Consider the following 13,881-nt stretch of genomic DNA (forward strand, 5'->3'; position numbering starts at 1 on the left):
GGGCTATTCAGTCCTCCTGAGGCCATCGTGCATTTGGATGTGGAGGAAGAAGGTTGAACTCATCAGTTGAAGATATGAGCTTAAAACTCCTGACTCTTTTCATATTCAACCTTGCAAAAATAGCTGTCTCTCTCCAGCCTCAGTTTCCTCAAATGTAAAATGAGACTAGTTTGGACCAGGTGATTTCTGAGGATCTTTTTGGTTCAAAAGCTTGTGATCTCCCTCTCGTTTTCTAGGAGTGTTGGTAGGTACTGACTCTGGCCCAGACAAATGAGGTTTTCCCTTATTTTTAAGGATCTAACACGATGAGATTTCAGAGTCTCCCCCACAATTTACAACCCTCAGATTAGGAAAAGCATCAACCTTTCTGCACTCCCTCCAGCTGTAATTCCAGCTTATCTGGGTCCTATTCTCCTTGGTGAAAAATAGATGGTAATAAGTGGTCCTAATTTAGGGGTTTGGATTAGAGATTCATCCCAGTCTTTGGTTAGGTTGTTGGTAAATTGGTGTTTGCATTAAATGTAGACTTTAATGTAATAAGAAATCTAAAATTAATAAAAAGAGAACTCATCTTTTTAACAAAAAGTAAGAGAGATGAAGAGCATAACAATTAAACTGAGCCATCCCAGCTTCTTGACTCTCTAAAAGATCAAAAGGGGGTATAGCCAGAAATGGCCTGGTTATCTTATGCTTTGTCATCTCCTTTAACTTATTAAGGAGGGGAGAGGGTAGAAATCTCAGATACAAAATACTCTGTAATTATGGAAGGGGAAAAAAGGACACATCTCTACAAGGTCCTCAGAACATGACAGGCTGTGTTTCCTTGATCTCAAGTTTCTCTCTCTCTCTCTCTCTCTCTCTCTCTCTCTCTCTCTCCTTTTCTCTTCTTTCTTTTTCCTTTCTCTCTGATTTCTCTTTCTTTTTCCTTTCCTCCTTCCCTTTCTTTTTTCTTCCTCTCTCTTCATTCCTCTTTCCCTCTCTATCTCTAACTTGTCCTCTCCCTCACAATCTTTTTTCTTTCTCTTCTTCTTCATCTCCCCTCTTTGTTTTTCTTCCTCTGAATCTCTCTATGTCTCTCCTTTCCTCTTCTCTTGGTCTTTCTCTTTGTTTCTCTCTCTGTATTTTTCTCTCTCTCTTCCTTGTCTCTTCTTCTTTCCTTTCTGTCTCTCACCTCTCTCTTCAGCTCTCTTTCTCCCCTTCTGTTTTCTCTCTCTTCTTCTATCTCTCCCCTTCCTTTCTCTCCCTCAATTTCACTTTCTATTTTTCTCCCTCTCCTTTAATATTTCTCTCCTTTTCTCTCTCCTCTTCCTATCTTTGTTTCTCCTCTTCCTTCCTTCTTGTCTCTATCTGTCCCTTTCCATCCTCTCTGTTTCTCTCTGTTCTCTTCTCCTCGCTTTTCTCTGTGTCTTTCTCCCCTTCTTTTTCTTTCCCACGTCCTCTTTTCATCTCTTTTTCTCCCCATTCTTTTTTTTCTCCCTTTGTCTTCTCTTTCTTCCTGATCTCCTTTAAGTCTCAAGCTACCTTTTGCATGAAACCCCTCTCATCTTCACAGCTGCTAGTGCCTTCCCCCTAACTGCTATGTATTTATTTCTTCGTTACCTTGTATTTATTTTTATTTTGTCCTGAACCTCCACCATCTGGATGATCCTGGAGAAGTACTTTCCACCTCCCAGGGCCCATGTTACTTTCTAAAAGTTTCAGCTTTCAGGACAGGTGCTAATCTGTTATCAACATAAGGAACTGATGAAAACAAAAGGTCTGACCAAGAACAAAAATCAAAGGCAAATTTATTTTGACCTCTGAACCTGGAGAATTGGAATTTTATTGCATTGGATTTTTGGATTTTAGGATTTGGAAATGGAAGGGACTTTAGAAATTGTCTCCAGTTCCTTCATTTTAGAGTTGAGACCCACAGAGGTTAAAGAATGACTATAAGATTACCCAGTGAGTGAGTAGAAAAGCCCAGGAAAAAACCCTTTTTTCTGGGTTTGAATCCTGGTTTTACACTTTACTATCTGGGGGATATTGGGGCCTCACTTTTTTTTACCTCTAAAATGCAGAATTTAGAGTGTTTTGTTTGTTTTTTAGTCTTGTTTAACTCTCTGTGACCCCTTTGGGGGTTTTTGTGGTAAAGATACTAGAATGATTTGCCATTTCCTTCTCCAGCCCATTTTGCAGCTGGTAAATGTCTGAGGTGAGAGTTGAATTCAAGACTTCCTGACTCCAAGCTCAGCATTTTATACTTTGTGCCATCTAGTTGTCTTCCTTTAAATAGCAATAATTACATTATAATTAATTGTTAATAATTTAATAATTATCCTAGCTAGTATTTTAATGCTGCCTACCATGTGCTGAATGCTTTAAAGATATGATGGGATCTGGAGTTGGAACAGAACTTTGAGATCACTTAGTCCAATCCCTCCCTTATATTTCTTTATAAATTAGGAAACTGAGGTCACTCAGGTTGTGATAGAGTTGAGATTTGAACCCCAAATCTCCGTTTCCTGATCTGTCACTTTCCCTACTATTTCCCACTAGATCAGTCCCATCGTTTATAGATGATCAAAGTGATATGAATTGGTTAAGGTCATACAGACTTCAACAGGCAAGACTTGAATGCCTGCAGAGCTAGGGTTTGTGTTTTTCCCACAGTCTGTCATTTCTCCATGCTCTGATATTCCTAGAGCACTTTGGAGCTTTCCTTTGCCTCCAAAGCACTTTGCCTGCATTGCATTTACCTATATACCTACTGAATTTTTTGGATTATTTTCTCCCACTGTTCCCTTCCTCCTTCCCCCATGGAAGCTCTTGGAGGTCCTTGAACATGGGAGCTGCTTAATAAGTGGTTGGCTAACTCCGAATTCCTAAATCAGTCACAGCCCATGGGTCACTTAGCACACACTGCCTCACACTTATTGATCTTTATCTGATATTTTTGTTTTGCACCTCCCAAGTGCCCTTAGCAGTGGTGTTGTATATTCTAGGCTTCTGTGCTTGCTTCATCAGACTCCTCAACACTAACTCTTGGAGAGCAGGACCCAGGTGTGTTCTCAGCTTTGTATCTTTCCCATTTCTCCGTCCCAACACCATGATCTGCACACTGTGTACTAACTGTTTGAGGAAGGAAGTAGAGGGAAGGGGGGCATGGAGGGAAGCAATGAGGAAGGGAGGAAAGGAAAGAGGGAGTAAGGGAGGGAGTGAAGAAGTGTGAGAGAGGAAGGGATGGAAGAAGAAAGGAGGCAGATAGAAAAGTGGGAGAAAAGGAAGGGAGGGAGAAAGAAGGAAAAAAGGAGGGATGGGTGGAAGAAAGGAGAAAGGAAGGAAAGAAGGAAGAAGGCAGGGAGAAAGGGAGAAAAGGAAGGGAAGGAGAGCAGAAGAAAGGAAGGAGGGAAAGAATGAAAGAAAGAAGGGAGGGAAGAATTAGCATAAATGACTTACCGATGCTTGGAGTTTAGAGTCAGGACTTTACACTTCTTTATGGCCTAGCAGAGAGGTCCTTATGCTTTCAGGGAATAAGTGACAGAAGTGTGATTGAAATCTGTTTTTTGACTGATAGACAGCTGTGGCTCAGTGTGGATAAAATATTGGACCTGGAGTCAGAAAGAGCTGAGTTCAAATTAAGTCTCAGATACTTCCCAGCTCTGTGACCATGGTCAAGTCATCCATAAAATGTTAATAATAATAATAGCACCTACCTCCCAAGGTTATTATGAGGATGACATGAGTTAATGTTCTTTGTGAATCTTGATGCACCATTTAAATTCCTATTTATTATTAGTATTAGTAGTAGTGTGATCCTAAATTTCTCAGTCTCTTCCATAAAATAAAATAAAAAACAACTCTTCTTACGGGGTTATTCTGAAGATCAAATGAAACAACATATATACAATGTTTTGTACCCTTTAAAACTCCATTTAAATGCTAGCTATTATTATTATGACCTTAGACATGAATCCCAACTCTGTTGGTTAGTAACTGTGATTTTGGGTAAATCATTTAACTTTATTTCCTCATTTGTAAAATGAAATTTGAATTAGACCTCTAAGGATCCTTGTAACTTTTGTAAAGTGTGATTTTTATCTTTTGACTGCAGATTTGGAGCCCTTCTAGTTAACAACTATTGATCTTTGTTGAAGATTGAGGATGCTTAAATATCCCATGAAGTACATGAACCTCAGTTTCCCCCTTGTTTTAGCTCTCATCCTATAGAAAGACCCTTAGAACGTGACATCCTCCATTCTTTGAGTCCAAGCTTGATGCTGGGCTACAACATGGAATTAATTTAGTAGATATACTTTTCCTTCCCTCTAAGAATTCACAGAACTCTAGTTCCCAAAAATAACAAGGCTAGATAAGAATTCAAAAATAAAAGTAATAGCATTAGCATGATAAACGTTGAAATACATATAGGAGAATTAGACATGTTTAACATAGATTACTTGTGAGCTAGGGGAGATGGTAGGGGGAAGGGAGGAAGAAAAATTTGAAATGTAAGTTTTGCAGAGGATAATGTTGAAAACTTTGCATATATTTTGAAAATAAAAAACAATTTTTTTCCTTTTTTAAAATTAAAGCTTTTTATTTACAAAGCATATGCATAGGTAATTTTTCAACACTGACCCTTGCAAAACCTTCTGCTCCAGATTTTCCCCTCCTTCCTCCCACCCTCTCCCCTAGCTGGCAAGTACTCTAATACATGTTAAATATATTAAAATATATGTTAAATTCAATATATGTATACATATTTATACAGTTATCTTGCTGCACAAGAAAAATCAGATCAAAAAGGAAGAAAGGAAAACTGAGAAAGAAAACAAAATACAAGCAAGTAACAGCAGAGAGAGTGAGAATGCTATGTTGTGGTCCATATTCAATTTCCAGGCCTCTCTCTCTGGGTATAGATGGCTTTCTTCATCACTGAATAATTGGAACTGGTTTGAATCATCTCAATGTTGAAGGGAGTCATGTCCATCAGAATTGATCATCATATAGTATTGTATAATGATCTCCTGGTCCTGCTTGTTTCACTCAGCATCAGTTCATGTAGGTCTCTCCAGGCCTTTCTGAAATCCTCCTGCTGGTCATTTTTTACAGAATAATAATATTCCATAATATTCATAGACCATAATTTATTCAGTCATTCTCCAATTGATGGGCATCCACTCATTTTCCAGTTTCTTACCACTACAGAGAGGGCTGCCGCAAACATTTTTGCACATATGGGTCTTTTTCCCTCCTTTAAAATCTCTTTGGGATATAAGACCAATAGTAACACTGTTAGATCAAAGGGTATGCACAGTCTGATAACTTTTTGAGCATAGTTCCAAACTACTCTCCAGAATGGCTGGATCCGTTCACAACTCCACCAACAATGCATCAATGTCCCAGTTTTCCCACATCCCCTCCAACATTCATCATTATTGTTTCCTGTCATATTAGCCAATCTGACAGATGTGTAGTGGTATCTCAGAGTTGTCTTAATTTGTATTTCTCTGATCATTAGTGATTTGGAACACATTCATATGACTAGAAATAGTTTCAATTTCTTCATCTGATCAATAAAAAGCAATTATTAAAAAAAGAAAAAAGTAATAGCATCTGACATTTTTATAAGCTTCAGAATTTTACAAAATGATTTTGTCTTATTTAATCATCATAAATCTTGTGATGTGTAGGTGCTGTTACCATCTCCATTTTACAGATGGGGAAACTTCTCAGACAGGTTAAGTAATTTGCCTAGGGCCACACAGCTAGTAAGTCCCACCGCTAAGGTGGGATTTAAATCCCCAAATCTGGACTTTCAAACATGAACTCACATAAGCTGGGGGGTCTATTTGCATCTTCCTTTTATTTGAAGGAGGGGATCATCTGGCTGAATAGCAGGGAAATCCTGGCATGGAGCTGGGAGTTCCTAAGGAGCCCGTAAATCTGATGCAAGCCAGGATTGTTGAATAGAGGACCATTTTTATTTTATTTTATTTTTTATTTTTATTTATTTAATAGCCTTTTATTTATAGGTTATATGCATGGATAACTTTACAGCGTTAACAATTGCCAAACCTCTTGTTCCAATTTTTCACCTCTTACCCCCCACCCCCTCCCCTAGATGGCAGGATGACCAGTAGATGTTAAATACATTAAAATATAAATTAGATACACAATAAGTATACATGACCAAACCGTTATTTTGCTGTACAAAAAGAATCAGACTCTGAAATATTGTACAATTAGCTTGTGAAGGAAATCAAAAATGCAGGTGTGCATAAATATAGGGATTGGGAATTCAATGTAATGGTTTTTAGTCATCTCCCAGAGTTCTTTTTCTGGGCATAGCTAGTTCAGTTCATTACTGCTCCATTGGAAATGATTTGGTTGATCTCGTTGCTGAGGATGGCCTGGTCCATCAGAACTGGTCATCATATAGTATTGTTGTTGAAGTATATAATGATTTCCTGGTCCTGCTCATTTCACTCAGCATCAGTTCGTGTAAGTCTCTCCAGGCCTTTCTGAAATCATCCTGTTGGTCACTTCTTACAGAACAGTAATATTCCATAATATTCATATACCACAATTTATTCAGCCATTCTCCAACTGATGGGCATCCATTCAGTTTCCAGTTTCTAGCCACTACAAAGAGGGCTGCCACAAACATTCGTGCACATACAGGTCCCTTTCCCTTCTTTATAATCTCTTTGGGATATAAGCCCAATAGTAACACTGCTGGATCAAAGGGTATGCACAGTTTGATAACTTTTTGAGCATAGTTCCAAACTACTCTCCAAAATGGTTGGATTCGTTCACAACTCCACCAACAATGCACCAATGGAGGACCATTTTTAAACATTACATCCTCCCACCTCCCTCCTTCCCCCACCTCCCCATTCATCCTCACAATGAGACTATCTACTCAGAATAGTGATTTTATTTATAAAGGGGAGGAAGAAGTTTCCCAAGTAAGGAAACTCCTTTTATTAATACAGGTCAGCAACTTCTCCTCAGATTATAATATTAGCAAGTCGCCAAGAGCAATGAAAGGTCAAATGAAATGGCCAGGGCCACACAGCCAGTATATGTGGGAGGAAGTCCTCTTGGCTCTCAAGGCCCCCTAGCCAACAGGATCAAACTTCTTCTCTTTTGTATCATTCATTAATGGACAAAATGCACAATGACAGAAGAAAACCTACCCTGAATTTAAAATGTTTTCAAGTGGTTTTGTATTTTATCAATCAATAGTGTCTACATCCATTTGAACAATAATCATATGCATATGTGTGAAATACATTGATATATGCATCCCATATGTGCAAGCCATTCTTTTTTCATTATTACTCACATCACAAAAGGTATATTTGATTATTTGTTACAGTGAGTCTCGTTGCCTATTTTTTTTTTTTTTTTTAGGCAGCATGAGGACAATTCTCAGTTTACGTGAGGATTTTTAGAACTTTTGACTTCCCAGCCTTCCCCTCCAAGCTCCCTTCCCCTCTCCCCAGGGTCTCTAGGGTGAGCCACTTCTGTGCTAGTTTACGGAATATTGGAGCTGGTGGGGACCAGAGAGAACATTTTGTCTAATCTCCATCTCTCTACAAGCTGAGAGGGGCCAACATTTTATCCCTGAGGGACAGTGTGTGAGGCCCTCCCAACAAGGCTGGGTTGGAGTTCAGCCACTAAGTGTCCATGTGTGTTTTTACTCAATTTTAGTACTGAGCCTTTTGGAAGACAAGAACCATACAGTGTCCACCCCCGTATACTCTCCTTCCCCAATTGGCTAACCATACGGAGTCTGCGGTACTGTTTCCCAGAAGTGACAGTGGCCTTGGAAAGGATGGATCAAGACTAAAGAAGGAGGGAGGGGGAGAGAAGTTGTGTCTTTCCATGCTCTGGGACAGTGGGACCGCAGGGGAAAGGACAAGGTTGAGCCAAGCCTCCTGTTATCAGTGGAATCAGGTGCAAGCCAGCTATTTGCTCATTTTCCGATGGTTGAACCGAGGAGGAAAGGGCCATTTAGGTTCCAACAATGCAGGCTTCCTGTGTTCCCAGGAGGCAGGAAATCACACCCCCCCAATCCCCCAACCCCCATCACCAAAGACAAAACATGTGGCAGCCCAGCTGATGATGGAACTGAGGGTTGTAAAGTTGCAGTATTACCTGAGAGTGTATGCTCGTGGGGGTCATTTTAGGCAGAGTCCCAAGGGAAGAGGAGGAGAGAAGTGAGGAAAGGAAAAGAGAGGAGAGGAGAGGGGAGGAGACAGAGAGAGGGATTATAAAAAGGAGAAGAGGAGAGAGGAGAATATAGGAGGTGAAGAGAGGAGAAATGAGAAGAGAAGAGAAAAGGACAGGAGGGGAGGGGGAAGAGGAGAAGGGAGAGAGAAAAGGGGAGGAGAAGAGATGTGAAGGAGGAGAGAGGAGGGGGGAGAGAGGGAGGAGAGGAAGGAGAGAAAGAAGGAGAAGGAAAAAGGAGGAGGAAGAAGAAGAGAGAAGGAAAAGAAAAAAGAGAGGAGGAGGAGGAGAAGGAAGATGGGAGGGGGGAATGAGAGGGAAGAGGAGGACCCTCTGAGGTCTTTTCCCTGTTTTTCTCTCATTGTTCTTCAGCTTTCCAAGGGTCCTGTTTATTTACTGCTGAGTGATTTATTATGGTAGAATACACTGATTTACCTCCAGCAGTTGCTTTGGGCCTCTCGGGGACTACCTAGAATTCCTAGGATAAGAACTTTGTTTTATTCAGATTTTGGCTGAGAGAGGTCCGGATCTGACATTGGAATGCCTGGGCTTAGACTTGGCTCTTATACTTACTAGCTTTGTAGCTATGGACAAGTCCCTTCTCTCTGGGCTATAGTTTCTTTGTTTATTTAAAAAAAAAAGAGGCAGTTGGACTAAGACCTTCCCACCCTCCATCCCAAGCTCTGGGATGCTGTGGGCCTAACATGTTGTCATGGGGGTGGTGAACTTGTGTGACCCAGTGGTTGGTTTGAGAAGGTCCTTCTGGCCATTCTTCCAAAAATGGGTATTCCCTAGGTCTCTGAGGTTTTCATAAAGGGAATACCATTGAATCTCTCTTCCCTTTTATTAACCACATCCTTGAAAGGAAGAAGAATCTCAGTTCAATTCACCCAACACTTATTAAATGTCCATGATGAATGAGATCCTATCCTAGGCCTGAAAATCCAGATATAGTAGAGCACTTCTCAACTAGCTTACTATCTCCTAAAAGGGCAGTGTCTGCAATAAGGGGCAGCTGGGGCAGGGCTAGAGCTCCAAGCCTGGAGGCAGGAAGACCTGAGTTCAAATGTAGCCTCAGACACTTAACTAGCCACCAGTACAACTCTGGGTAAGCCACTTCACCCTGTTTGCCTCAGTTCCCTCATCTGTAAAATAAACTGGAGAAGGAAATGTCAAACCCTTCCAGTGTCTCTACCAAGAAAACCCCAAAGAGGGTCACAAAGAATCGGATATGACTGAGTAGCAGCAAACACAAATAAAAACTGACATGAGGGATAAGTGAAAGTGTGCAAAGGAGAGGTCCGGGCAAAGTAGTAAGAGAAATAGAAGGAGGGAAAAGGTGATTTTCACATTGATTCAGGGAAGGAGGCAGGATATGATTTGTATAGAAGGTGAATCCTGAATTGGACCCTCCATGAAAGGAGAGACTTCAGCAGATTACAAAAGTACAGAAATGGAGATTTGGAAAATTCAGCTCTTTGGCTGGGAATCCAACCCCTGATGGAAAGAAATCTCAACCATACCACAGCTGACAAATGTCTTTTCAGCCTCTGCTGGAAGCCCTAAAGCCTAACAGAAGATTGAGAAGAGTCTATTCCAGGCTCAGAGGTCTGGATAGGAGCAGATTGGGAAAGTTTGGGGTGAGAACAGAGATTGGAGAGGGGTCTTGTTGAATGTGAATAATATGAGATAAGGCTGTAGAAGTCAGACCTTGAGAGCCAGGATCAGCACTTTATACCATGGTTAATAAATGATGGGAGAGCTAGGAAAGATTTTTGAATAGAAGAATGATATGAACAGGCTGTTACATTAGGGATGTGATTCAGGCGATGTGAAAGGATGACAGATTAATTATAACTGATAGGTATATGTAATACCTTAAGGTTTGGGAAGCTTTTTATGTGTATTATTCTCATTGGATCTTCACCATGATCCCACGAGGTAGCTAGTGTAGGTATTATTATTCTCATTTTATAGACTGAGTTTTAGAGAGGAGAAGGGAATTTCTCAGTTGATAAATAGCAGGGGCTATTTATAATATAATATGTTATATTAATATATAATATAACATAATAATAAATAGCAGGATTCAAACTCAGGTTTTACTTCACTCCATGCCCAGTGTTCTTTCTACACTATGCTGCCACTCAGAATAAACAATTAGAAAGGCAAAAGGAGATTGGGGAGATGGAGTGGGAAGGAAACATGCATTTATTAAACACCTACTATGGAATGGCATTGTTCTAAACACTTTACAAATATTATGTCATTTGATCCTTCACAACAAGTCTGGGAGGAGGGTACTATCATTATCTCCATTTTACAGCTGAAGAAACTGAGGCAGAAGTTAAATGACTTGCTAGTAAATGACTTAACTATAGCCAGTCTAAGTGTCTGAATTCCAGTTTTCCTGACTCTAGATTTAGTTTCAGGATATGTCCTTCCTCACTTAAATCCGATTCACTTTCATGTCATAGCAGCCTGGGATTTCTCCATTCTTGAAAGAGGTGAAGGTGATAGTAATTATAGTGGAGAAAGGAGGGAAAAATAAGGAAGTCCTGGTGTGTGATTAGGGAATGAAGTAGGCTAAATCGGCATGAAGATTAATAGAGCCAGTGAATGAATGGGCAGTAGACGGTTAAATTTACAAATTGCTCAACTAAATTGAGTGTCTTAATCAAGGGTTGCCAGGGTCCTCCCTGCTCCACTCTGCTGGGGTGGAGTGCCAGAGATACAAGTGGTCCAAGGCCAGATGATTGATCTGTGAGTTATGAGGCTGGCCCCAGTGGGCTGAGCACAAGTAACTCATGATCCGGGGGTGGTTGGCTGGCTTCTATTGCCGCTTCTGATTTCTAGACTAACTCTGGATACATACATGGGAAACAAGTATTTATACAGTGCCTAATATGGGCCAAGCAATGTATTACGCATTTTTTTCCCCCAACAAAAATTATCTTATTTGTTCCTCACAACAAACCTGGAAGGCAGGTGCTGCTGGAATTATTCCTATTTTTATAGATGAGGAAATTGAAGCAAGCACGATTGAGTGACTTGCTAGTAAGTGTCTAAGGCTGGATTTGAACTCGGGATTTCCCAACTTCAGGTCCATAGCTCTCTCCACTTTGACACTTGCTACTGCCATGTGCCAGGAGCTGAACTAATTGCTTCGGATATAAAGAAAAGTAAAAGATAATCACTGATCTCAAGAGATTCCCAGTCTAATAGAGAAGATAATGTGCAAACAAGTTACATACAGGATAAACTGGAAATAATCAATGGAGGGATGACCCTAGAATTAAGGGGACACATTATGCTGAGCCAGGATATTCTGGCTTCAGCTCAGCATCCAGCACAGTGCTCCGTACACAGTAGTTGTTTATAGCTGTTAAATAAATGATTGAATGGTTGGATGCTTGGTCATGCTTCTCATCCCTGGAACCTGAACCCCAGAGTCCAATTAATTTGACCTCCGCGGTCTTGGGTGGTTGGTTTCCTATGGGAGCAGCCAGAGGTGAGCAGCTTGTGTTTTTTTGGATGGGTCACTGGTGGGGTTGACTTCCCTTAATATTCTCACATTGTTTTGCTAGCTTCCAAAGGTGCCCTGAATGCAGCGGGCCAGCCTGGGGCAGCAGAGTAGGGCAGGAGGCAGGAGGCAGTGTGGCTGTGGAATCAGGTTGGGGTTCAAACCCTGGCTCGGACGTTGGCCAAATCCTCCGACTGCCCCCCTTTCTTCATCTGTTACGTGAGAGGCGTGGGCTAAATGTCATCTGAGGTGTTTTCAAGTTCTAAATTCTAGGATCCTGTGATTACAAATCTGACATCCGGGAGAACCTCCTGACTCCAAGGGGCATGAAGGAAACTAAAGCCGCTACTTCTCTGGCAACTTCCCAGGATAAGTGAGCCCTCCTTCCTGGTCCAAGCTAGGGAAAGGCATCCCCTTCAAAGGCAAGGGGAAAGATGGGATGGCTTACTGATCTAGGAGAGCTCTCCACACCCATCGGGGAGTTGATGCCATAATATGAAAGTTAATTGGATCTAAGTAAGGCAGGGTTGTGCAAAGTCACCAGCCTCACTTTTTCCTCCAGTCATCCAGGGTCCAATGGCAAGACATAGATGAGGATGATTGGAGATGGCCCTGGATGCAATGGGAGGGAGACCTCGGCCTTTTAAGCAATAGGACTCAGTTTGAGTGAGGCAAAACCCAATCAGTGATTAAAACTAGGAAAGAAATGAGGATGAGAATGACTTCTTTTATCTAGTCAACAAAAAAACCCCAAACAAACCAAAAAAAACCCCAACCCATCTGGGAGGGGCAGATCCTCAGGGTTTCTGTCCAAAACAACTGTAGAGAGAAGGACTCAGTCACCAAGTCCCCCAGTGTCAGAGAAGGAAGTTCAAGTGCTGAGGACAGGGAGGGGTAAGAGAGGGAGTTTCTGAGGCATGCCCTGGAACGATGAGGGGATGGAGAAGAACCAAGTAGTAGGCAGGGCAAGGGTGGTGCAACAGGGTCAGGAAAACCTTGCTCAGCAGTGTAGGACGTTGGCCAGCTGCAGCGCTGAGTCACAGAAACTGGACATAGGCTGGAAAATAGTCGGTGGAGGACAGGACCAGGGCCAGGTTACACCCATCTCCAGCCTTCTCTCCATTCTCTTCCTCTGGATAATAAAAAAGAAGCCAAAGTCCTAGTGCCGGGCTTTGAAAGGGAGAGAGGGATATCAGTATGGAAGACCCAAAGCATTCCCTAATACATAAAAATGCACAAAAGATTTGAACAAAGGATATAAAAATTTCAAGAGAAGAAATACAAACTATCTGTGGAGCATCCAGGTGATACAGCTTCATACCTAAGTTCACATCCAGCCTTAGACTTACTATCTGTGTGATCCTGGGCAAATCACTTCACCCTATTTGCCTCAATTCATTCATCTGTAAAAATGAAATGGAGAAGGAAATGGCAAATCACTCTGTTATCTTTGCTAAGAAAACCCTAAATATTTAGGGACATGAAGAATGGGACATTCTTTTACTTAGTCAACAAAAAAACCCCCAAAACAAACCAAAAAAAAAAAAAAACCAAACCAAAAAAAAAAAAAAAAAAAAAACGGGAGGGGCAGATCCTCAGGGTTTCTGTCTAAAAAAGACTGAAAAGAAAAACTACTCAACAACAAACTGCAACTATATGGGAGAGTAACTCCAAATCATTAATAATAATAAGAGATAATGTAAATTAAAATAACTCCAAATCATTAATAATGAGAGATAATGTAAATTAAAATAATAAGAGATAATGTAAATTAAAATAAAATGAGGTGAAACATCCCCACCAAACTGGTCAAGATGCTAAAAGATAGAAATAGTCAGTGCTCAAGAGTGTAGGAAATCAAGCATACTAAGTTACTCATGGGGCTGTGAACTGACCCAATTATTCTGGAAAATAATTTGGAATTATTTGAGAAAAGTTACTGAGCTGTTCAAACTCTTTGAAAACCCACTAAAAAGAAACCAAAATAGGCTATCAAAGCACTTTTTTTGAGGGGGAAATGAAACCAAAACTAGAAATAAAGACTTGGAGTAACTCTTTGAGGTTTACAAAGTATTTGCATTTATATATTGTTTCACTTGATACTCAAAATAACCTTGTAAAGTAGATGCTATTATTCT

At 40.7% G+C, this 13,881-nt stretch overlaps 1 protein-coding gene across 2 annotated transcripts in view; it reads left to right on the forward strand.

Moving 5' to 3' along the window:
- Nucleotides 1-13,881, forward strand: part of TNS1 (tensin 1) — a 266,384-nt gene that overhangs the window by 23,753 nt on the left and 228,750 nt on the right. The window lies entirely within an intron of this gene.

Source organism: Sarcophilus harrisii, chromosome 3 (genome assembly GCF_902635505.1).
Source record: "Sarcophilus harrisii chromosome 3, mSarHar1.11, whole genome shotgun sequence".
Taxonomy (NCBI): domain Eukaryota; kingdom Metazoa; phylum Chordata; class Mammalia; order Dasyuromorphia; family Dasyuridae; genus Sarcophilus; species Sarcophilus harrisii.